We start from the raw sequence: 24,161 nt of genomic DNA, 5'->3' as shown, positions 1-24,161 counted from the left end.
TTAGGGTGGGGGGCCGGTATCTGGGGGCCCCCTTATTTGAGGGGACTCCCAGATTCCGATAAGCCCCCTCCCGCAGACCCCAACAACCAACGGCAAGGGTTGTCTGGAAGAGGTCCTGTCCTCATCAACATGGGGACAGGGTGCTCTGGGGTGGGGGGGCCCGCAGTGCGCCCCCCTGCCCCAGAGCACCCAACCCCCCCATGTTGAGGGCATGCGGCCTGGCACGGCTCAGGAAGGGGGGGGCGCTCGCTCGTCCCCACTCCTTTCCTGACCGGCCGGGTAGCGTGCTTTGGATACGGGTCTGGTATGGATTGTAGGGGGACCCCCTACGTCGCTTTTTCGGCGTGGGGGGGTCTCCTTACAACCCATACCAGACCTAAGGGCCTGGTATGCTCCTGGGGGGGAACCCATGCCGTTTTTTTCTTTGAAAATTGGCATGGAGTTCTCCCTCTCAGGAATGCATGCTGAGCGACGCTGTCATTTTTTTTTAAAATTATTTGTTTTCCCGGCGCGTCTTTTTTTTTTCACCCGTCGCAACTTTAGTGTCCCGTCGAAATTCTCAAAGCCGCCCCGGCGTTAATTACGTTCGCGCGCTGCACGTCGGGAAAATGACGTCACACGAATGCGCAGTACGGCCGGCGCGGGAGCGCGCCTCATTTAAATTTTAAACGCCCCCAGGAGAGGAGGACCGCCTTACGACGGCGGCACTTAAGTTACACGGCGTGTAATTTCTAGGTAAGTGCTTTGACGATCAGGCACTTAGGTAGAAATTTTAAGTCAGTGTAACTTAACTGCTGAAATTTAAGTTACGCAGCTTTTTTGAGAATTTGGCCCCTAGTGTAATAAATTTCTGAGAAAACATACAGTGAGGGGAAAAAGGTATATGATCTCCTGCTGATTTTGTACATTTGCCCACTGACAAAGAAATGATCAGTCTATCATGTTAATGGTAGGTTTATTTTAACAGTGAGAGACAGAATAACAACATAAATATCCAGAAAAACACATTTCAAAATAGTTAATTTGCATTTTAATGCATGAAATAGGTATTTGATCCCTTATTAATCAGCAAGATTTCTGACTCCCAGGTGTCTTCTATACAGGTAATGAGCTGAGATTAGGAGCACTCTCTTTTCCTGTATAAACGACACCTGTCCACAGAAGCAATTAATCAATCAGATTCCAATCTCTCCACCATGGCCAAGACCAAAGAGCTGTTCAAGGATGTCAGGTACAAAATTGTAGACCTACACAAGGCTGGAATGGGTTACAAGACTATCAGCAAGCAGCTTGGAGAGAGAGTGACAACAGTTGGTGCGACTATTCGCCAATGAACAAAACACAAAATAACTGTCACTCTACCTCGGTCTAGGGCTCCATGTAAGATCTCACCTCATAGAGTGTCAATGAACACGAGAACAGTGAGGAATCGGCCCAGAACTTCATGGGAGAATCAAGTCAGAAGAAAGCACATGTACAGGCCCGCCTGAAGTTTGCTAATGAACATCTGAATGTTTCAGAGGAGAACTGGGTGAAAGTGTTGTGATCAGATGAGACCAAAATCAAGCTCTTTGGCATCAACTCAACTCAAGGTGTTTGGAGGAGGAGGAATGCTGCCTATGACCCCAAAAACACCATAACCACAGTCAAATATGGAGATGGAAACATTATGCTTTAGGGGTGTTTTGCTGCTAAGGGGACAGGACAGCTTCACCCATCAAAGGGACGATGGACGGGGCTATGTACAGTCAACCCTTCCCTCAGCCAGGGCAATAAAAATGGGTCGTGAATGGGTATTCTGGCATGACAATGACCCAAAACACACGGCCAAGGCAACAAAGCAGTGACTCAACAAGAAGCACATTAAGGTCCTGGACCATTAACCACTAGCCGACCGCGCACCGCCGTTCTACGTCGGCAGGTCGGCTCGGCTGGGCGAGAGCACGTAGTATAACGTCCTCTCTCTCAGCCGCCACTAGGGGCGCGCGGGGGAAACGCTGATCTTCTGTTCATACAATGTATGAACAGAAGATCAGTGTTTCCCCTAGTGAGGCCACCTAGTGAGGCCACCCCCCCCCCCCACAGTAAGAACACACAAGGGACATACTTAACCCCTTCCCCGCCCCCTAGTGTTAACCCCTTCACTGCCAGTGGCATTTTTATAGTAATCCAGTGCATTTTTATAGCACTGATCGCTATAAAAATGCCATTGGTCCCAAAAATGTGTCAAAAGTGTCCGAAGTGTCCGCCATAATGTCGCAATACCGATCGCCGCCATTACTAGTAAAAAAAATATATTAATAAAAATTATGACATAAAAATCCCCCCTATTTTGTAAACGCTATAACTTTTGCGCAAACCAATCAATAAACGCTTATTGCGATTTTTTTTTACGAAAAATATGTAGAAGAATACGTATTGGCCTAAACTGAGGAAAAAAAATGTTTTTTTATATATTTTTGGGGGATATTTATTACAGCAAAAAGTAAAAAATATTCATTTTTTTCAAAATTGTCGCTCTATTTTTGTTTATAGCGCAAAAAATAAAAAACGCAGAGGTGATCAAATACCACCAAAAGAAAGCTCTATTGGTGTGAAAAAAAAGACGCCAATTTTGTTTGGGAGCCACGTCGCACGACCGCGCAATTGTCTGTTAAAGCGACGCAGTCCCGAATCGCAAAAAGTACTCTTGTCTTTGGGCAGCAATATGGTCCGGGGGTTAAGTAGTTAAACTTATAGACTGTTTATTTCTTTGTTAGTGGGCAAATGTACAAAATCAGAAGGGGATCAAATAATTTTTTCCCTTATTGTACGAAATATGTATATTCCATTCCATTCAGGTGAATACGTTAAAAAAAAATCACAAATTGGAAGCTTATTATGAGCTCCATTGAAGTCCAGAGAGTCAAATCCTGAAAAATTCTCTCCATGCCCAAGGCTAGATAGAACGCAATGGATTTGTAATACCCTCCGGCATGGAGATGCCCTTTTCATTAGGCTTAAAGTTAAACAATAAAAATGCAAAGAACATGTTTGGGAGAATGCCTTATGGGACTCTAGTATACCTGTCGATTGTAAGAAGGATCCTACCACAAAAAATAGAAGAACACTAAAGTTTATACCACACCCTTATCCTTGATCTTGCAAGAATCAAGAAAAAAATAAGGAAGGGGTCCCCCAAATTCCATGCCAGACCCTTATCTAAAAATGCAGCCTGGCTGGTCAGTTCAGAGGGGCAGCAAGAAGGCATCCCCCCTATTGAAACACACAAGGCCACATGCCCTCAGCGTGGGGAAGGTACAGAGCTAGGGGGGTCACCCTGGCAAAGCACTTTGACCCCATGGATCATAGATAGTAGTGTTTATTTCTACCGCTACTATGTAACTGCTTCTGCTGTCAACAGCAGTCAGCAGCAGAAGCAGTCTTTAGCAACCAGTGACATCACCCAGCCCAATTATTTTGCTGGCTGAAAATATCCAGCCATATAAACAAACAATGACAATGGCCAAATATGGCCATGGCCTAATATCTGTGACTGTCCGGAGTCGCGTAACATCACTCCTGCGCATGCGCACGAGACTCGGCAGTCACGGCATGACCCTTTTAGAAACAGCACGATCACCGTTTCTAAAGTGTGCCTGCGCCGTAGACATCGGTGTACGGCTCTATTGTAAATATCTCCCAAACCGTGGAGGTTTAGGAGATATTTCCAGCACCTACAGGTAAGCCTTAATCTAGGCTTACCTGTAGGTAAAAGTGGTTGGTAAAAGTACAACCACTTTAACTGGACAAGCTGATTGGTTACAATGCCCAAGATTCGGTGTGCACCAGTTTAAGTATAAGGAAAACTTTCTTTGTTTCATACAGAACTTTGTGTAAAATTAAGGACTAAAGATAATCAACCTACTTAGCTGTAAAGTAATATTTAAACTTAGCTTGTCATCCCATGCATACTGTATATGCTAAAGGAACATAGATTCTGACTCAGCTAGCTTTAGGTAAATGATGCTGTTCAGTGTTGCATAGAATACTTTTTTTAAACAGCCAGTTAGATGTTATTTCGCACTAATTTTTCATGGTTATATGGTCTAAAACTGCTCTTTAGTGCTGCCTGTCCATGGATAAGTTATAAAAGCTTGTTTGGAGGCCAAAGAATGGATTCTAAAGTCTCTAGCATTAGAATTATACGCTTGACATTCTAGATAATTGCAAAGCTTTTGGAATAAAAAATTAATAGTGCCAGTTGCGCTGCCTATACCCATTAGGTGTGCTGACTTGAGCTTCTGCATCACTTGCTCAAACTAGCTAATCGTCCTACCTTTACATGAAATTATCCTGCTGCTTACACTGCCTTCATGAATTTATCTTCGTTCCTGCTGTTGCTCAGGCGGTGAAGACACATTGATGATATACAGGAAATAATGCTGATGCTTAGCCAGACTTGCTATAAACCTTGAGATCTATTTAAAGAGATACTGTCATTATATTTATGCATGATTCAAATGATGCTCACAATCATCTTTAATACTTTTAGGGCTCATATATATACAGGAATGGAAATATTTTTTATCTTGACTTTTATATTCCCAGAATAAATGACTAAACTATGTTTAGAGATACTGCCTACACTAACTTTATGTTTACAGAACTGTTCTTGTATTGTTCTCAGTATCTCTGTGCTAAAGTTAACAAAATGTCTTAAAGGGCAACTTAAATGGTTTTGAGTACATTTTATTTTAAAGGAGTTGTAAAGGCAGAAGGTTTGTTATCTTAATGCAATCTATGAGTGAGTGAGTGAAAAACTTATATAGCGCTACACATGCGAACTGAATTGCCTCTGGGCGCTTGTTTGACCACTTCTACCTTGAGCTCAAAAGAGGTGGGTTTTGATCTTTCTCCTAAAGGCCAAATGGTTCTCCTCCAACAGAATGGAGGTTGGTAAAGTGTTCCAAAGTCGAGGGCCTTGGACAGCAAATCTTCTTTCTCCTTTGGACTTGTATCTGGTTTTGGGGATTTGGAGTACATTTTGGTTGGAGGATCGCAGAGCGCGATTGGGGTTGTAGGCTTTTATTTTGTCGCATAGGTATTGGGGGGCATTTCCCCAAATACATTTATGTGTTAGACAGAGTGCTTTGAAAGTGATTCTGTCTTTCACTGGTAGCCAGTGAAGGCTTCTCAGTGATGGGGAGATTGATTCCCATGTTTTTTTTCCAGTCACCATACGCGCGGCCGTGTTCTGAAGGACCTGCAGGCGCGTGATTTGGTACTTTTGGAGTCCGAGATAGAGGGCATTTGCATAGTCCAGCCTGGAATTAACAATTGTTCCCACCACGACTGCTATGTCTTCTTTAGGAATAAATGGAACGAGTCTGCGTAATAAGCGTAGCAGATGGTGTGATCCGCAGACTACTGACCCTATTTGTGCATCCATTGTCATGTAGGTGTCAAAGAAGACCCTGAGACTTTTGACTTTGGTGCTAGGGGTGATCATTTTTTCCTAGAATGGGCGGAGGTGTCCAGGTTGTTGCCAGTTGATTCTTCCGATTGGCGTGAAACAGGAGAAGTTCTGTTTTTGAGCCGTTGAGTTTAAGATAACTCTTTGTCATCCAGTTCTCTATCAAAGAGAGACATTTCTCTAGATTGAGATGGTGATCCTTTTTGTTGCAGATACGAAAATACAATTGTGTGTCATCCGCATAGGAGTGGTAGAGCAGCTTTTGGCTGCTAATAATTTCAAAAAGAGGGCGAAGATAGATATTAAACAGCACCGGCGACAGAGGTGATCCTTGAGGGACTCCGCATGACACCGTGCATTTTTCAGAAGTGAATGGTCCCAGTTTCACTACTTGTGACTGGTTTTCCAAAAAGGAGGAGAATTATGCATTAGGATAAAAACCTTCTGTGTGCAGCAGCCTCCCCAGCAGCCCCTAAATACTTACCTGAGCCTTATCTCTCTCCAGCAATGTCCATGAGTGTCTTAGCCATCCGGGACTCTCCTGTTGATTGTCTGAGACACAGCAGGGGTCTCGTGTGTACAAGGCCTTAGAGTTTTGGAGAGATTTTGTTCAGATTTAATGACTGAGGTTTACAACCACTTTAATGCTCTGACTCATTTGTGCGTGTGTAAATTTCAGCTTGTGCTATTGAGCACTGTGGTAAGAAGAAACAAGAAATTATAAAAAGGAGCCACAAGTTCAAAGTGCTGTGTGTCTGTAAAATAAAATGTTTGCAATGCAGAGCATACTCATGTAAGCAGCAAAAGAGTCCCTGAGCCGATGAAAGACATATTAGACTAGATTAGAGGGGACCAGTCTAGTTAGTCAGAGCTCCCTTCCCAGGAAACAGATTGCTGCAGGAGCAGCCCATATGTGAAGATAGGCATGCCAACATGTAAATATTTGGTCTGAGCTGTAACAAGCTGAGCGTCTAAGCAAACCAAATAGCCGGGAGGCTATTCTTTTTTAATTTTCTTAAAAAAATATGTACTATAGCCTTTGTTTGCCTATATATATTGTGGCAGTGGGACCCCTTGCCACTCAGAGGATTGGTAGTTTATGCCAGATTTTTGGAGAATCAGGCACGCTGATTGTTCAGGTATGGGCTGGCTTCAGAAGAGGTTAGAGCTCAGGGCTCCACCAAACAGATAGGAGGTCTGTTCATGGGAGTCAGGAGGACTCCAATCCTCTCCAGGAGTTAGCGAGGCTGCATTGGGCAGCCAGAACGTGCATGTCTGCAGGAGGCATATTTAGTCTGTGACGGAGCAGCACGGAGTTGATCGTGGGTAAGCTATGAGAGCACTTGACTTTAAGGAACTCTCTGTATTGGTCTTAGGAGCAGACCTAAGGCTTAGGCTTGAGGCCTGAAGCAGCCGTGCGTCAAGAGAGTAAGCCAGGATGCTTAAGTATTCTGATTGTGCAAGTTACAGTAAAGATGGAACTTCCCGCATGGTCTACTGATGTCTTTTGTGATCTTTTCCATTCTTTTAACCACTTCAATACAATGCACTTATACACCTTCCTGCCCAGACCAATTTTCAGCTTTCAGTGCAGTCACATTTTGAATGACAATTGCACGATCCTGCGACGCTGTACCCAAACAAAACTTTTATCACATGTTTTCCCACAAATAGAGCTTTCTTTTGGTACTATTGGATCACCACTGGGGTTTTTATTTTTTGTGCTACAAATAAAAGAAGACCGAAAGTTTTTCTTTGTTTCTTTTACAAAGCTTCGTAAAAAAGTACGCTTGCACTGATTGGCACTAATGAGGTGGCACTGATGAGGTGGCACTGATGATGAGGCACGTATATGCAGAACTGATGGGCACTGATAGTCAGCACTAATGGGCACTGCTAGGTGGCACTGATATGCAGCACTGATGGGCACTGATAGGTGGCACTGGGCACTGATAGGTGGCACTTATGGGCACTGATAGGTGGCACTTATGGGAACTGATAAGTGGCACTGGTGGGCACTGATAGGTGGCAATGATGGGTGGCACTGATAGATGGCACTGTTAGGCAGCACTGATCAGGGGGCACTAACAGGCGTCACAGATGGGCACAATGCCATCCCTATTGGGCACCTATTTGGCATACCTGATGGCCATCTCTGGTGGTCCTAGGTAGGCATCCCTGGTGGTCCTGGGTGGGCATCCTGGGTGGGGCGGCACTGATAATCAATCAGTGCAGACCCCCTCTTCCTGTTTACACTGTGATCAGCTGTTATTGGACACAGCTGATCACGTGGTAAAGAGCCTACATCAGAGGCTCTTTACTGGGATCAGAGATGCGTTGTGTCAGACTGACAAACCACACCGCCGATCGCTATGCTGCATGACCCCTGCTAGCACACTCTAGTGGCTTATCCTGCCAGATGTCATATGATGTTCAGTCAGTATAATGCAACCACTTTGAGCATGTCAGATTGCTATATGGTGGGCGGGAAGTGGCCTACTAGAGAAAGTAGGGGAGGTGGGGTAGGTTTGCTTGCTTATTTGACCAACTGTATGCATAGAGGCCACGTTTGTGGCTGGACTGCACTATGACCAATATGACCCTGATATGTTTGTTTCGCAGTCTGTGTTTAATTACATATGTATTCTATTTTAATATGTATAATATATCTATTTTTCTGTATTTAGTAATTACTGTTTTTCTTTGTAGAACTGTAATACATTATTGTTTGTACCCTACCCCCTGAAGAAGCCAATGGTTTGGCGAAACATGTTGGGATTTACTGCTGTACAACTCAGTTGTCTATTCTGATTATTGCATTGATCAAAAATATTTCAAGTACTTGTTTGATCAACAATAAATTATATGTCCTTTTAAAAGCAACTATAATATTTCTCTGCTTTACTTGTTCTTTGGCACCGCTATAATCCCTACCCCCCCCTACTTTCTCTATTATTATACAGGGATGAGGTGCCGTATCTGTTAAAAGAACACTCTAGCCACTACCACATCTTTCTTCTAAAAGTGGGCTACTGTGCCCTTAAAAATACAGTTTTGGACTGGCACAACTCATTGAAACACACCTACTGCTTGAGTCTAATCACCCCAACCTCTCTCTCTCACACAGTGGATAGATAGATAGATAGATAGATAGATAGATAGATAGATAGATAGATAGATAGATAGATAGATAGATAGATAGATAGATAGACACCTAAGGCCCCGTACACACCATAGAATCCATCCGCTGAAAAATCCCAGCAGATGGGTTTCAGCAGATAGATCCTATGGTGTGTACACGCCAGCGGATCTGTTTCCGCGGATATTTCTCCCCTGGGATGGATTCCAGCAGATCGAATATTTGCTGACATGCCAAGCAAATCCATCTGCTGGAATCCATCCCAACGGATGGATCCGCTGGTCTGTATAGACTCACCGGATCCATCCGTCCGAAGGGATCCCCCGCATGCGTCGTAATGATTCGGCGCATGCGTGGAATTCCTTATATGACAGCGTCGCGCACGTCGCCGCGTCATAATCGCGGCGACGGCGTGACACGTCATCGCCAGAGGATTTTGGCGCGGATTTCAATGCGATGGTGTGTACACTCCATCGCATAGAAATCCGCGGAAATCCTCGAGAGGATTTATCTGTGGAAACGGTCCGCTGGACCGTATTCGCGGATAAATTCTCTTGTGTGTATGGGGCCTAAGAGCTAACTGAATTATCTGCTGCTGGTCGTAGAAGAAATTAAACTACAGATGGATGTGCAAGCTAAGAGTGATTTTTCTGTCTTCATGATTATTAGCCAACGAGTCCAGACTCCTCTAAAAGCATCCTTTTGTTTCCACGCTTACATTAATATATTTCTTTTGAATTGACATATCTGATTTTGAAATTCAATTGAAACGAAAACATTACCTCTTTATTAAGCATCAGTCTCTACAATGACCACAAAGCAACTGTTTTATTTTAGACATAAGAGCAATTTTATGCCGTAAGGACAGTTTTTCACTATACAGAAATGTATTATGATAGTAAATTATAATGCCATCTTGTCATCAAGTAAATACTGATGAGATGAAGCATCCCATTGCTCTAGCTATCTATGGGCCCCCTGAAATACATAAAGTGTTAAATCTTCTTAAATTAATCTACTGCCACCGTCAAATGAATAAATGGCAGAAGTGTACTGCAGACACTTTTAGTTGCTGGATCCCCCAAGCCCATGTCATATTAATCAAATCTTAATTTTAAACCAGTAAACCCACAATGGCACCATTTTAACAGAGAAGTATGCTCATTGAAAATATTATTTAGGAGAGTTAAAATGGTATTAACCACTTACCCCCCGGACCATATTGCTGCCCAAAGACCAGAGCACTTTTTGCGATTCGGGACTGCGTCGCTTTAACTGACAATTGCGCGGTCGTGCGATGTGGCTCCCAAACAAAATTGGCGTCCTTTTTTTCCCACAAATAGAGCTTTCTTTTGGTGGTATTTGATCACCTCTGCGGTTTTTATTTTTTGCGCTATAAACAAAAATAGAGCGACAATTTTGAAAAAAAAAATATTTTTTACTTTTTGCTATAATAGATATCCCCCAAAAATATATAAAAAAAACAGTTTAGGACAATACGTATTCTTCTACATAGTTTTCGTAAAAAAAAATTGCAATAAGCGTTTATTGATTGGTTTGCGCAAAAGTTATAGCGTTTACAAAATAGGGGTTATTTTTATGTCATTTTTATTAATATATTTTTTTTACTAGTAATGGCGACGATCAGCGTTTTTTTTCCGGTACTCCGACATTATGGCGGACACTTCGGACACTTTTGACACATTTTTGGGACATTGGCATTTTTATAGCGATCAGTGCTATAAAAATTCATTGGATTACTATAAAAATGCCACTGGCAGTGAAGGGGTTAACACTAGGGGGCGGGGAAGGGGTTAAGTATGTCCCCTGGGTGTGTTCTTACTGTGGGGGGGGGGTGGCCTCACTAGGCGAAACACTGATCTTCTGTTCATATATTGTATGAACAGAGGATCAGCGTTTCCCCCCCCTGACAGGACCGGGAGCTGTGTGTTTACACACACAGCTCCCGTTCCCCGCTCTGTAACGAGCAATCGCAGGTGCCCGGCGGCGATCGCGCCCGCCGGGCACCCGCACGGGAGTCACGCACCCCTAGTGGCCACTAAAAGAGCTGACGTATAGCTACGGGCTCTCGCCCAAGAGAGCCGACCTGCCGCCGTAGAATGGCGGCTGGTCGGCCACTAGTTAAAGGCTTTTTTTTTTTTTAATATAACAAAAATGTTATACTTACCTTCTCTGTGCAATGGTTTTGCACATAGCAGCCCCGATCCTCCTCATCTAGGGTCCCCCTGCCGGGACTCCTGGCCCCTCCCTCCTGTCAAGCTCTGTGTATGAATAGGCATACAGACCATCGGCTCGGAAGCAAGCAGTTTGGGTGCCCCCCTTGCTCTGGGGGCACCCAAGCAGATTTCTTCTGAGCCACTTTCCTTGCGTGTCCATTCACACACAGAGCTGCGGCTCGGAGCTGCCCCCTCTCTCCTTATTGACTCACTGGCTGTGATTGACAGCAGCCAAATAAGGAGGGAGAGTCCCGGGAGAGCTGAGGCTCTCATGCACATCACTGGATCAGGATAGGGCTCGGGTTAAGTATTGGGGGGACTGGTGCACACAGAAGGTTTTTTACCTTCATGCATAGAGTGCATGAAGGTAAAAAAAAGCCTTGAGCCTTTAGAACCACTTTGAGATAAAAGAGTATCTATACCCAAACATTTTCTTGTTATGGCTAGAATGGGGAACGGTTAGAACCCTGTCAGGCCTTATTGCTTTCCTGGGCCCTGAGATTTCCCCTCACTTTTTGGTCTGGGGACATGCTAACCAAAGGCAGTAACACCAGAAGTTCTACTCATGTCCCACTCTATCTATTCAAAGCAAACAAACAAACAAAAAGTTTAGTTATAATCAGGGGCGGACTGAAAACTCATGGGGCCCCTGGGCAATAGGAGATTATGGGGCCCCCGGGCAATAGGAGATTATGGGGCCACACAATATACACACACACACACACACGCATACAGTATACATACACAGTATACACACACAGTATACATACACACACAGTATACACACACACATACAGTATACACATACAGTATACGTACACAGTATACACGCACACAATATACACACACAGTATACACACACACACTGAAAATGTACTGGAGAGGCGGGGCAGCTATAATCTTGGGATTTTTTTTAAAACACAGATTTTTACATACTGTCCCTGGTTTTACTGAGGCTGGCAACCCTGATAGGGCCCCCTAGTGGCATGGGTCCAACGAGCAGTGCCCGAGAGCCCGAAGGGTCAGTCTGCCCCTGGTTATAATTAAATTCCAAGGTTTGTTTACACAGCAACAAACAAATGGCCCATACCCCCACCTATAACTGGCCTTCACAGCAAGGAGCACATGGAAGGGCAAACGCATAAAAGACAAAAACAGAACATTCCATAGCTCAACTCACCAACCAGTCTGCTGACCAACCAGATTAACCTGTTCAACAGTCTGCGTTAAAAACAGGGGTTTAGTTAGCACGCATTTGCAAATGCATTTGTGGGCAGGGCACATAGAAAACAATTGTTTTCTATATGCTCTAGCAGTGACATTGTAGTTTTCTCATTCACAGATTACTGTGGATGAATGACAGGACTGTGCTGACAGAGCTCTGCACGGACATGCTGTTTTTAAAATGTGACCGTGGGTGTAGGGAGATGAACCCTAGCTTGCTGTCATGGGGGAAGGGGGATCAGGGTAGTTAGGAGAACATGTGCTGTAGCATGTTACACCTTACATCCTAAATATGGGTGTAACATGTATAATGCTCCAAAAGGTAAATAAACCAAAGAAACGCTGCACTAGAAATGTGTATAAATGCACCCAGAGCCGTGCAACACCAAAAATATACTAATACATAACATCCGATGTGCTCAAGAATTTGAATGTATGACATGTCATAGATAAACATAAAGTACCAATGTAAATGTATGTGAGATCCACAGCACTGTATGAAGTGCTCTAGTGCAAGTATATACTTGTATATATGATGCCAAAGAATACTAATAAATAACACCCGATGTGCTCAATAATATAAATACATGAACATATCATAAAAAAATAAATAATAATATTAATAAAAATGTACCAATCTGAATGTACGTGGAATCCACAACACTAAAAAAAAGTGCTCTAGTGCATAAACTTGCTTATACAGTGCAATACATAAATTGATGAAAACGTGCTTGGTGATTTTTCAATCAACTACCAATATAGGAAGAATATACACATGTCCATATAAGTGAGACTAAAAAATGCTAATGTGCATAATGTGATTGATAGCAGCGTCACTGGAAATGATGTAAACACAGTCCATAAAATCCAAACGGCCCAGTGGGTGATCCAAAAATCGGGATGCGGTGCAATCACACAGGTGCCCCCCTCAGGTAGTATTGCTTACCTTAGAGCAGGGGTGCCCAACCTTTTGAAAAGCCAGGGCCACTTAAGCAACTTGGTAACCAGCCAAGGGCCACAATGAGTGGAGCGGGTGAATGACAGGTCACGGCTACTCTATAGGCCCTCTGATCCGCCTAGATGAAAGGGGACAAAATCCTTTCTGTTTTTTGGATTGGACATCTGTCACTCTATCGAGGCGAATTGAGGGTCCCATTTGGTTGGGCTGATCGTGTGAAAAGGGCCCAAGACTCCTTTCACACTGATGTGCTATGGTTTACCCACACCGCAGGTGCAACGTAGTGCACCTGTGTCTATCCTGCGGGTTAGCTGAACTTTGCCATAGACTCCACCTGTGGCAAAAGCCGGCGCTGTAGTGGAAGCATCGGCTTATGGGGCTCTGCTTCGCAGCCACTTTTTCATTCACAACACTGATTCTGTGGTATGGCGGGTCGGAATCCTGCGATCTGGGCTTGCCAACCCACCATTCCAGAGCACGAGGTTGAGGGCCACATCAGAGGGCTCCGCGGGCCACATGTGAACCACTCCTGAGCTCTAATGGATAATCCTGGTATCCTGGGGTCGTGCACTTCACAATAAGTACTCCAGATAATATGAAAATAAGAGAACTAGTTAGTACAATATCGTAGATAATACAATATCGTTTTGAACAGTGCAATAGGTATGTACCTGCCCCCCTCCCTAGAAAAATGACATGCCAAATGTGGTATGTAAGGGGGTAAGGCATAGTTAAAGTGGAAGTTCCACTTTTGGGTGGAACTCTGCTTTAAAGTGGTCCTCTGCATTAGGGTAAAAAAACTTTTATGTGTAGCTCCAGCCCCCCAAATACTTATCTGAGCCTAATCTCTATCCAGAGCTGTGCACAAGAGCAGCAGCACTGCTCTTTCTCTCCCTCTTCACTGAACTCAGTAAAAGCAGAGGGAGCCATTGGGTCCTGCTGCTGTCAATCAAATCTAGTGACAAGAGAGTGGGAGGCAGGGCGAAGCTTCACTGTGTGTGTGTGTGTGTGTGTGTGTGTGTGTGTGTCAATAGACACCCACAGCATGGTGTATGGTTCAGAATCCAGTGACATCCTATGATGGCACACAGAGAAGAGGAGGAGCCCAGAGCACTGGCGGGGGCCCCAGAGGAGGAGGTTTGGGGCTGTTCTGTGGAGAAGCATTGCACAGTGAAGGTAATTATACCATGTTTGCTATTTAAAAAATAGGAAAATCTTTACAATCACTTTCAATTTAAAAAATATTTAAATCAGGGTCTTTGTTAATGGGCTTTTCTTCCTATCAGACATGGGACCGCAAAACCCTGGAAGCAAGTGAAAGCAGGATGGAAGATGGTCAACTGCAGATCAGATGAAGTCTTTTCAATGAAGTCTGTAAACACAGCTCTAGGTCAGTCTCCCACCTCCACTAACACACAGACCGTCCATCACAGATTCCAATGAGCAAAAAAGAATTCTGGATGGCCGCACATCCAGTACAATCGCCTTTATTTTAGCAAGTCTATAAAAACACATCCAAACACACAAATAGAGGGGAACAGCATCACCACTTACGCATTTCACGCTTCCTTAGCGCTTAGTCATAACTCACTATGAATTATTTTTTGCTCGCCTCTCAATGAACTCAATAATCTTAGAAGCGTCTCAAACTGATGTTCACCTAATGCCATCAACACAAGCTCAAAGCTCTTCAACAAATGACCTTAGATTGCTAAAAACTAATTTTGTTTATGCTGTATGTTAAAGCGGTTGTATACCCGCTGTAATTTTTTTTTTTAAACCTGAAAAGCAAAAGCCATAATCAGCTAGTATGCACCGCATACTAGCTGATTATGAAATACTTACCTTGGAACGAGGTGAGAGGAACTTACCTGGTCCACGCCGAGGGAGATGTCATCTTTCCTCGGCGTGTCTTCCGGCTCTCTGATTGGCTGGAGCAGCGATGTCGTCACTCCCGTGCGCATGCGCGTGGGAGACTTCTCTCCGGCAAGGTCCGTCGGCAGCCGGCCCTTTAGCTGAGGATCCCCGCTGACTGCAGCGGCGCATTGCGGGGGGAATATTATAGGCTTACCTGTAGGTTAAAGTGGTAGTTCAGAGTTTACTACCACTTTAAATAAGAATGTTTGCAATTATAGCAAACAGGAATATGTACAATGGAGACGTTTATCATTTATTGTTGTTATTTCAATTGGGGCGAGTTGTTTGTGATAAAAAGAAACTCTACCGTGTAAATAACTAAAATTAAGTTCTTGCAGGCTTTCAGATGGAGTGTCAGCAAATGTATTAGTATGCATATCCTAGTAAAATCATCATAACAATTTCGTTTTTTTTTCTCTCCAAATAATGGTTTACATAGCTCTACCCAAAATGGGAGCAGGAACCTGGTTTTGACAGGTACTCCCTCCCACTTCCGGCGCTGAGCTCCCCCACAGTCGGCCCAATTAGAGAGCTCAGCCTCAGTGTGCATTACGCATGTTCAGTAGGGAACCGGCTGTGAAGCTGCATGGCTTCACTGCTGGTCTCTATTAGTGGAGATGGTGGCGGCAGCACCCGATAGCTGATTGAAAAATCAGCTTGGGTGAAGACACCGCTTGATTCCTGGACAGGTAAGTGTCCTAATATTAAAAGAGGACTTTTAATGTTTTTTTGCAGGCGCCTGGAGCTCCTCTTTAGGCATTATGGGCCAGATTCACATAGATTTACGTTACTCCACGGCGGCGTAACATATCCCATTTACGTTACACTGCCGCAGGTTTACAGCGCAAGTGCCTGATTCTCAAAACTCTTACCTGTAAACTTGCTGCGGTGTAACGTAAATGCGCTCGGCGCAAGCCCGCCCCATTCAAATGGGGCGGGCACCATTTAAATTAGGCGCGTTCCCGTGCCGAACGTACTGCGCATGCTCCGTCGGGAAAATTACCTGACGTGCATTGCGCTAAATGACGTCGCACGGACGTCATTTGTTTAGACGTTAACGTAAATGGCATCCAGCGCCATTCACGGACGACTTACGCAAACGACGTGATTTTTTAAATTTCGACGCGGGAACGACGGCCATACTTAATATGGCTTAGAACACCTAAGGCTCAGCCCTAATTTTACGTGGCGTATCTCGACGGAAACTACGTAAAGTTAGATCGACGGGCAACGCTGACGTTCGGGAATCGCCGTAACTAGTCATTTGCATATTCTATGCCGACCGCAATGGCCTCGCCACCTAGCGGCCGGCCTAGAATTGCATCCTTAAGATCCGACAGTGTAATTCAATTACACCTGTCGGATCTTAGGGCTAGCTATGCGTAACTGATTCTATGAATCAGCCGCATAGTTAGGACGGGCGGATCACAGAGATACGACGGCGTATCAGGAGATACGACGGCGTATCAGGAGATACGCCGTCGTATCTCCTTTGTGAATCTGGCCCTTACTGTTTAATGTTTTGTAAAATGCTATTAATTATTTATAAAGCATTAACAAAAATTATTGGGTACAAGTCATCAATGTACCCATGTCAAGGTAAATATTATCTTTCATAAAAGGATACTTTTAAAGTATAGAAAATAAACAGATCATTCAACCAACAAAAGAAATATCTGAAGTAAACCTCTTTTAGGATAACCCCAAAAAGTATATGTTAGATTGCTCTAATTTTAGTAGCAACATGGAGGAGGGATTGAAACTGTCTTTATTTTTGCAAGACCAAGCATCACAGGAAATTGGCCTTCTGCGTTTTAACATGAGCCATATGTCTCAACTGAAAGAAATAGTGGCACTTAAGCAAATATATAAATTAATGGATGGAAAGAAAGGTGGCACTAGAAAATTGCATTCTTATTTATTTATAAACCCTCTGTTCACAATATACAATCACTTTGCTGGCTGGCAGTCCTCTTGATCTCTTCCTGTGCCAAGTACTTCATAATATTTGAAACTAATTTACCTGAAAGGTAATACATGTATACTCTCAGGAGATGTGAGCCTTCAAGTGGTTGAAAAAACAGGGACCTTGTGGTGAGAGGGGTAATGTTATTATTTTGAGGGGTTGTTACCGTCAAGATGCTGAGAACCAGCTTGAAGATCGATGAGCCACTGCCCTCTAACCCCACATTTATTTGTCAACATAAATGATCATTATAAATGATTATTAGTAGAGAAATGAGGAAGGTGAAGAAACTGCTACAAAATTTTATAAAGACTTTCATTGCTGACCAGTCTGGCCCATTGTATTAGCTACTGTGTTCCAGCACTAAACAATGCCAAAAGTGCTTGGATCATTTTTTTTAATTGTTATATTTAGGACTCTCTCCCATTTAAAAGGCCATGGTTGCCTTCAGGAATTAATGACCAGAACTTTTTTGTGTTTTCTTAGGAGACTGATCACCCTTTGTAACAATGGTCTTCCAAGTTTTGCTAGTTTGTTATTTTTTTTATTTTATTTTTTTTAAATAGATTTTATTGAAAGATGCATCATACAGAGTATAACATCGATAGTAATAGTAATTTTTGCACAAAACGGCATGTATGACGAAGTGTAATAGAACACATAACAATAACAAGGAGTCTTGTAGCCTAGGGGTGACTTAGTAATAAGGCCCCACATGGGGTGGGGGGGTAACAAAACATGCATGTAATTGCAGTGCAAGGGTATTAACCTATTTAATGAAAAAAGTAACTGGATGGATCTAAGGATGAGGAGGGTCCCTAGGGATACCAAGAGGGTACTGTTGGATGATTTCAAGAAGAGGCGTGGGGCAGGGAGAGGTGGGGAGAGGAGGGAGGATAGGGGAGAAAAGCACCAAATTCATGCATTGGATGTAGAATGGGGTAGACAGTGAGGTTGAGGCTGCAGTTTCAAGAGCAGCATTTCCGTCAGTCTGTTTGGAGGAAGAGAAGGGGTTGGTGGGCAAGAGGTGGTCTCGCACGATGATTCATGACGTGACAAGAGTAGGATTCCTTATGTTACGGTTCTTCAGGTCAAGAGAGAGCAGCTCCGTCCATGGTGTAGGGGGAGGTCCATGATATGAGAAAGAGAGTTTCTCGAAATTTGCCATATTCATAGGAGTGAGTGTTGAGACCATAAAAGCTTGCCATTTGTGGTTGAAACGTGTTTTGGCTTTTTTATGTGTTAAATATGTGTTGATGCTTGTCCTTGTAGAGTAGTTGTAGGAGATCTCTTTTGACTTGTGAGTTGCTTGGGCGAACGTTGGAGATCCAGTTTTTCAGGACTAGTTTGTTATTTTTTAATGTGTAGCTCATGACAATAACAAAGTGTTGACACACAGTTATCTGCAATGATACCTTTGAGTTTGGGTGAGCTTTAGACATCACATCCCACAGATGCTTATACCCAGCCTTCCCAGAAGGTTTTTAAGCCAGATCTGGCTTCAGAGAAATCTCTCTTGTCAGACAGTTAGGGGGAACACAAACTCTGATGCCGCATACACACCATCATTTCTCGGCATGAAAAAAACGTTGTTTTTAAAAAATTTCATTTAAAATGATCGTGTGTGGGCTTCACATCATTTTTTGGGTTCTGAAAAACGACAAAATTACTAGTAATTACTAGTAAAACAGGAAACAGTGCTCCACTGGATCATTTTCCAAGCATTAAACTATGCTTCCATAAAAAAAAAATATTGCTCACACAATCTTTGCCATTAGAATGACACACTATACTAAAGTAATTCTGTACTCTTAGGCCGGGTACACACGGACAAACATGTATGGTGAAAGCGGTCCGTCGGACCGTTTTCACCATACATGTCTGCCAGAGGGCTTCTGTACGATGGTTGTACACACCATCGTACAGAAGTCCGCGCGTAAACAATACGCGGGGCGTGTCCGCGGTGTCGCCGCGTCGATGACGCGGTGTCGCCGCGACAATGACGCGGCGACGTGGGCGGCCCGCCTTTAAAATGCTTCCACGCATGCGTCGAAGTCATTCGACGCATGCGAGGGACGGCGGGCGCCTGGACATGTACGGTAGGTCTGTACTGACGACCGTACATGTCCGAGCGGGCTGAATTCCAGCGGGCTGTTTTAAAACAAGTCCAGGAATATTTGTCTGCTGGGAAAAGGCCCGGCGGGCAAATGTTTGCTGGAATTCGGCCCGCTCGCGCCCACACACGACCAAACATGTCTGCTGAAACTGGCCTGCGGGCCAGTTTCAGCAGACATGTTTGCTCGTGAGTATGGGGCCTTAGTGAAAGCTGCTTTCCTCAGAGGGGGAGCACAAGTCCCAAGAGAACTTACATTGTTCCTTTTCGTCATTGAGCGAGAAATCTGGATGGCGGCACTCCTAGGATCTTCAAAAAAACATCTTAGATGATTTTTAGAAGATCCTAGGAGTGCCGCCATCCGGATTTCTTTCCCAATGTATACAGTGGCAAGCTGGGCTGAACACCCTTTTCAGACTGAGGAGTCGAGTATAGCCTTGCCTTGGTTTAACCTGAAGCAGAGGCAGGCTCTATGGGCCAAATCCACAGCCAGCGGCGCAAATTAAGTTTCTGAAAACTTATGTCATTTAAGTTACGGCGCCCTAAGTTGGTGTCGTAAGTGCCGTATCCACAGCGCATTTGCGCACAAAATTGCGCCAGCCGTAACCTAAATTCAGAGGCGTAAGGCGGGGTTATGGCAAGTGGGAAGGAAGTGGGCGTGCTTCATTGTAATGAGCCATGACCCCATGCAAATGAAGGGCCGGCCGTACTGCGCATGCGCGCACGAATCTGCTGCTCACTGCGCATGTGCAGAACTTTGCTGGGCGCAATCAGTGAGATAGGTAAAAGGCCAAGTGTACTTAGTTTGAGGATCGCCCTGTGCTTAAATAGCCCCAGTCAAACACACTTCCCTTGCAAAAGTATTTCCCTGTGTTCCCTTCCATGAGCAATTTGCTTCTGCTCTTAGTTTGTCAGTGTTTGTTGGTAAGTTGTGTGTGATAGAGAAGTGTTGGAGGAGTATTAGATAGTAGTTGTTGTTTGTTTCTGATAAGTGTATTTTTTGTTTGATTGTTTCTGCTAAGTGTTTGGTTTTTTTGTGTTTGTTTTTGACTTTGTAGTAGCTGTCTGTTTGTGTGTGTATTTTTGTGTGTTTGTTGTGTGTGTATTTTTGTGTGTTTGTCCTGTTTGGTTTCTTGTTGCTGGGTGGTGCCTGTGATGGCCCCCAAACGCAGGAAGCTGAATTTTTTGCATGTTGAAAAGCAAATCCTTGCCAGGTATATCATCCAATATGGAAGATATTTACATGGGCCTGATAGCCGGAACACCTCCCCGGCCCAAAGGAAGAGGATATATGCAAAAATTACAGATCACATAAATGCGGCGGGGGGGGGGGAGACGAGGACCCCTGCTGGCATCAAGAAAAAGATCAATGATCTGAGGAGCGTGGTCCGCAATAAGGTGGCCAAGCTCACTGCCCATAGGAGGGGCACTGGAGGAGGGGGACCATGCCCCATCCGGCTGACTGAGGAGAAATGGGCAGTGGCCCGGTGTTTCGAGCCAGAGCAGGTGGTGGGCCTGCCTGGTTATCAGTCTGATGTTCCTGTGAGGCCAGGTAAGGTTTTTGTTTTTCTATTTGGTGATTAGCATGTGTGGGTGGGGGAAGGGAAGATGTGCCAAGTGTGTGGATCCTCAAACCTGTGATTGTTTGGTGTCCTCCACAGATGACCAGGAGATTGCTGGCCCATCAGGCCAGGCTGCTGCACCACCCCAAAGACAGGAGGCTGCTGAGGAGTCCCCAGGGGAGGGGAGTGGCCAAACCAGAAGATCTCCAGATTGGCCGGGAAATCCTTATTGCCACTGATCTCATGACATTTGAGGATACCCTTGAGGCTAGCCTTGAGGCTCCCCCAGAGGCTACCCCAGAGGCTGGCACCAGTCAGGCCACCATCAGGGGTAGCCCCTCCCACTCCTCCCCCAACAGGCCGCAACCCACAAGGGTCACTCTATCCCCTCCTCCCAGTCCACAAGCCTCAGGAGACCAGGGGGGTGTCTGAGCAATGCCCAGCAGACCCGCAGTCTGGGTGACATCAAAAAAACTATGAGCAAGATGGAGCACAGCCTTGATGTAATGAGGGAGTCACTCAGTGATGTGGCCACCAATTCATTGGGGGTCATCACCTGTTTGTGGTCCCTGCATACCGCCACAACAGGCGTGGCCCAGAAGGTGACTGCCCTCACCCGGGCTGTGCAGGACAACACCCGGGCTGTGCAGGACAACACCCCGGTTGGCCAGGCCAATACGGCTGCCATCACTGTCTGTCTGAACAGGATAGCAGTGGCCTTGGAGAGCAGGCCAGCCGGAGGTCAGACACCAGGGGAGGCTCCTCCCTCCCCTGCTCCCCCCCCCCATGAAGATACTCCCTCCCCTGCTCACAGCCCCCCGTGAAGATACTCCCTCCCCTGCTCACACCCCCCCAGTGAAGATCCTCCAGTTGTCCGTGCCCGTGGCCGTGCCCGTGCCCGTGGGCAGCCCAGACGGAGCACTCGCCGCCGGAATTAATTTTTTTTTTTTATGATTTTGTTTATTATACTGTACTTATGATTTGGTTTATGTGTGTGAATGATGTGTGAATGTGGGGGGGTGGCATTCCTGATAAAATAAGGGTGTCACCCCCAGTTTTGGTGGAGAAGGGATCCCCAGGACCAGGGAGAAGTGATCCCAGGTTCCTGAATGGTGTATGAATGCACAGTGACATAATTGGAGCCGTGGCGTGGCATTACTGCTCCCAAGTACCATAGGGGGGGGGTACTTGGATCTAATCCAATTCGATGTGCATGTGATGTGTCTGTGCTAGGGACCACAGTGGTGTGCATTCATGCATTCTCATTGTGACATAATTAATGTGCGTTTCCAGAGAAAAAAATTCTCAATGTTACATAATTCATGTGCGTTTACTGTGCAAAGCAACATTCTCATTGTGACATTATTCATGTGCGTTTCCAGTGAAAACAAATATTATCATTGTGACATTATTTATGTGCATTTACTGTGAAAAGATGCCTTCTGCGAGGCGTCTCCTGGCTACTGTGCCCTCAGTAGACCGGGTAGAGTGGGTTAGGGGGGGATTGCCTGGGTGGGGGGTCAGGTCAGCACGTAAGTTAATCTCCAGTCCCCTTCTCATGGCAAAGTTGTGCAGCACGCAACATGCACCAATGATCTGGCACACAAAGTCTGGGGAATACAACAATGTACCCCCAGTCTTGTCCAGGCATCTGAAGCGGGACTTCAGCAGCCCAAATGTGCGCTCCACAACTGCCCGGGTGCAAATATGAGCGTCGTTGTAGCGTTGCTCTCCTGGGGTTTGGGGGTTCCTGAATGGGGTCATCAGATGTGGTCCCAGGGCATATCCAGAGTCACCTGGAAGGGAAAAGACAGGAGGATATTAGTCATGCATGTGCCCCTTGTGATGTCTGCATCATGGGGGGGACATACCTGACACCCATGTCACTCACCAATCAGCCAGCTGTCTCCATACACGTTCAGCTCCAAATCTCGAGATATGTTGGTCTGCCGGAATATATAGCTGTCATGGCACGAACCAGGAAATTTGGCACAGACATGCCAGATGAGGCCATGGGCATCTACAATCACCTGGACATTTATGGAATGCCAGTTTTTGCGATTCCGGAACAGGTGCTCTGTCTCATGGGGGGGCTGTAGTGCCACATGGGTACAGTCAATGGCCCCGATGGTCCGTGGGAACCCAGCAATGTGATAAAAGTCCGCCATGGTCTTCAATCGCTGGTCCTCCTGGGTGGGCTTTTGAAATTGATTGCCCATGCGTCTTAGTATTGCAGGGACTACTTGATGGACACACCTGCTCATCGAGGACTGTACCATCCCAGCCAGACCTCCACATGTTCTTTGGAAAGACCCAGTGGCAAGAAAATGCAGGGTTGCCATTTCTTTGATGTGAGGTGGCAGGGCATGGGATCGTTGGGTTGGGGTGGTGAGATCATCCTGCAGGATTCTGGTTAATTCCAGGATGGCTTCCTGGTTAAAGCGGAAGTTGCCATAGACCTCAGAGGCAGTCATGCCAAAGAGATCTTGACGTGGGCGGTATACCCTCTCCTGTGCCCTCCTCCTCCTCCTCTGTGCCCTCCTCCTTCTTTGTGCCTGTAATGTAGCGAGTGCCGTTAGAATCATGGATGGGCCGGGCATTTTGGCAGTCAGATTGAAGTCCAGCAAAGATGTGTTGTCAGCTCTTCCTCAATGCTGTTGCTTCAGCAGACCTTTACAGGGCAGGTGTAAAATTAGGGCTGCTTTTATAAAGTCTAATTTTGCTCCAGGAAACTAACAGGTGCGCACAGGGCGTAATCTACGGCGCACAGGGCGTAATCTACGGCGCACACACTTAATTTTGAGGATCGCCCTATCTCCCTCATTTGCATCTTTGCCTATCAAAAAAAGCGGTGTGACTAGCATAATTTGCGTCAGAGGATGCGCCGGTGTAATTATTTTAGGTAGGACGGAAAAACCTGAATTTTCGTTTTGAGGATCGGGCGCAAAGATACGCGCAGTGTAAAATTAGAAATCTCTAGTTAAGTTCGGCGCATCTGCTTTGTGGATTTGGCCCTATGTGTTTTACTGTCATATCTTCTTCCAAGGTTAAAAAGGGTTTTACATTGCAAGTCCTCTCACCCACTCCTTTGATATATATATTTATATACACACACACATATACAGTATGTATATATATCGATTCCACGTAATTAAATAAAAACAGATGCTGATATCTACTTGAAGGAGGAAGAACTACACAGAGCTCTAACCACCGTAACGCTACAGTGCCTCTTCACTTTCCACTAAGATTATTTTCTTACACTAATATTCTGTCTTTCATAATTTTGTTCATGTTAAGGCATAACAATTATAAAATATACACACATTTAATGTGATCAAATACCAGTCAGGATTCTCATCAGGAACTAGTCAGTATATCATGATCTACAACTACACGGTGAATAATAGTTTATTGTCTGCTACAATATGTCAGGTGTTTAGCTAACACTCCATAAGCATTCTTCTCTCTTGGGTTTTGGTGTGTCTTGTATATCCCTATCATGAGGTAAACCCACTACAGAGGAACACCAATTATATCTTATATCTTGAACTATAAATCAGTAGACATGCTCTGACAGTTTTATGATA

Source organism: Rana temporaria, chromosome 3 (assembly GCF_905171775.1).
Source record: "Rana temporaria chromosome 3, aRanTem1.1, whole genome shotgun sequence".
NCBI classification, from domain to species: Eukaryota; Metazoa; Chordata; class Amphibia; order Anura; family Ranidae; genus Rana; species Rana temporaria.
This window is presented reverse-complemented; position numbering follows the sequence as displayed.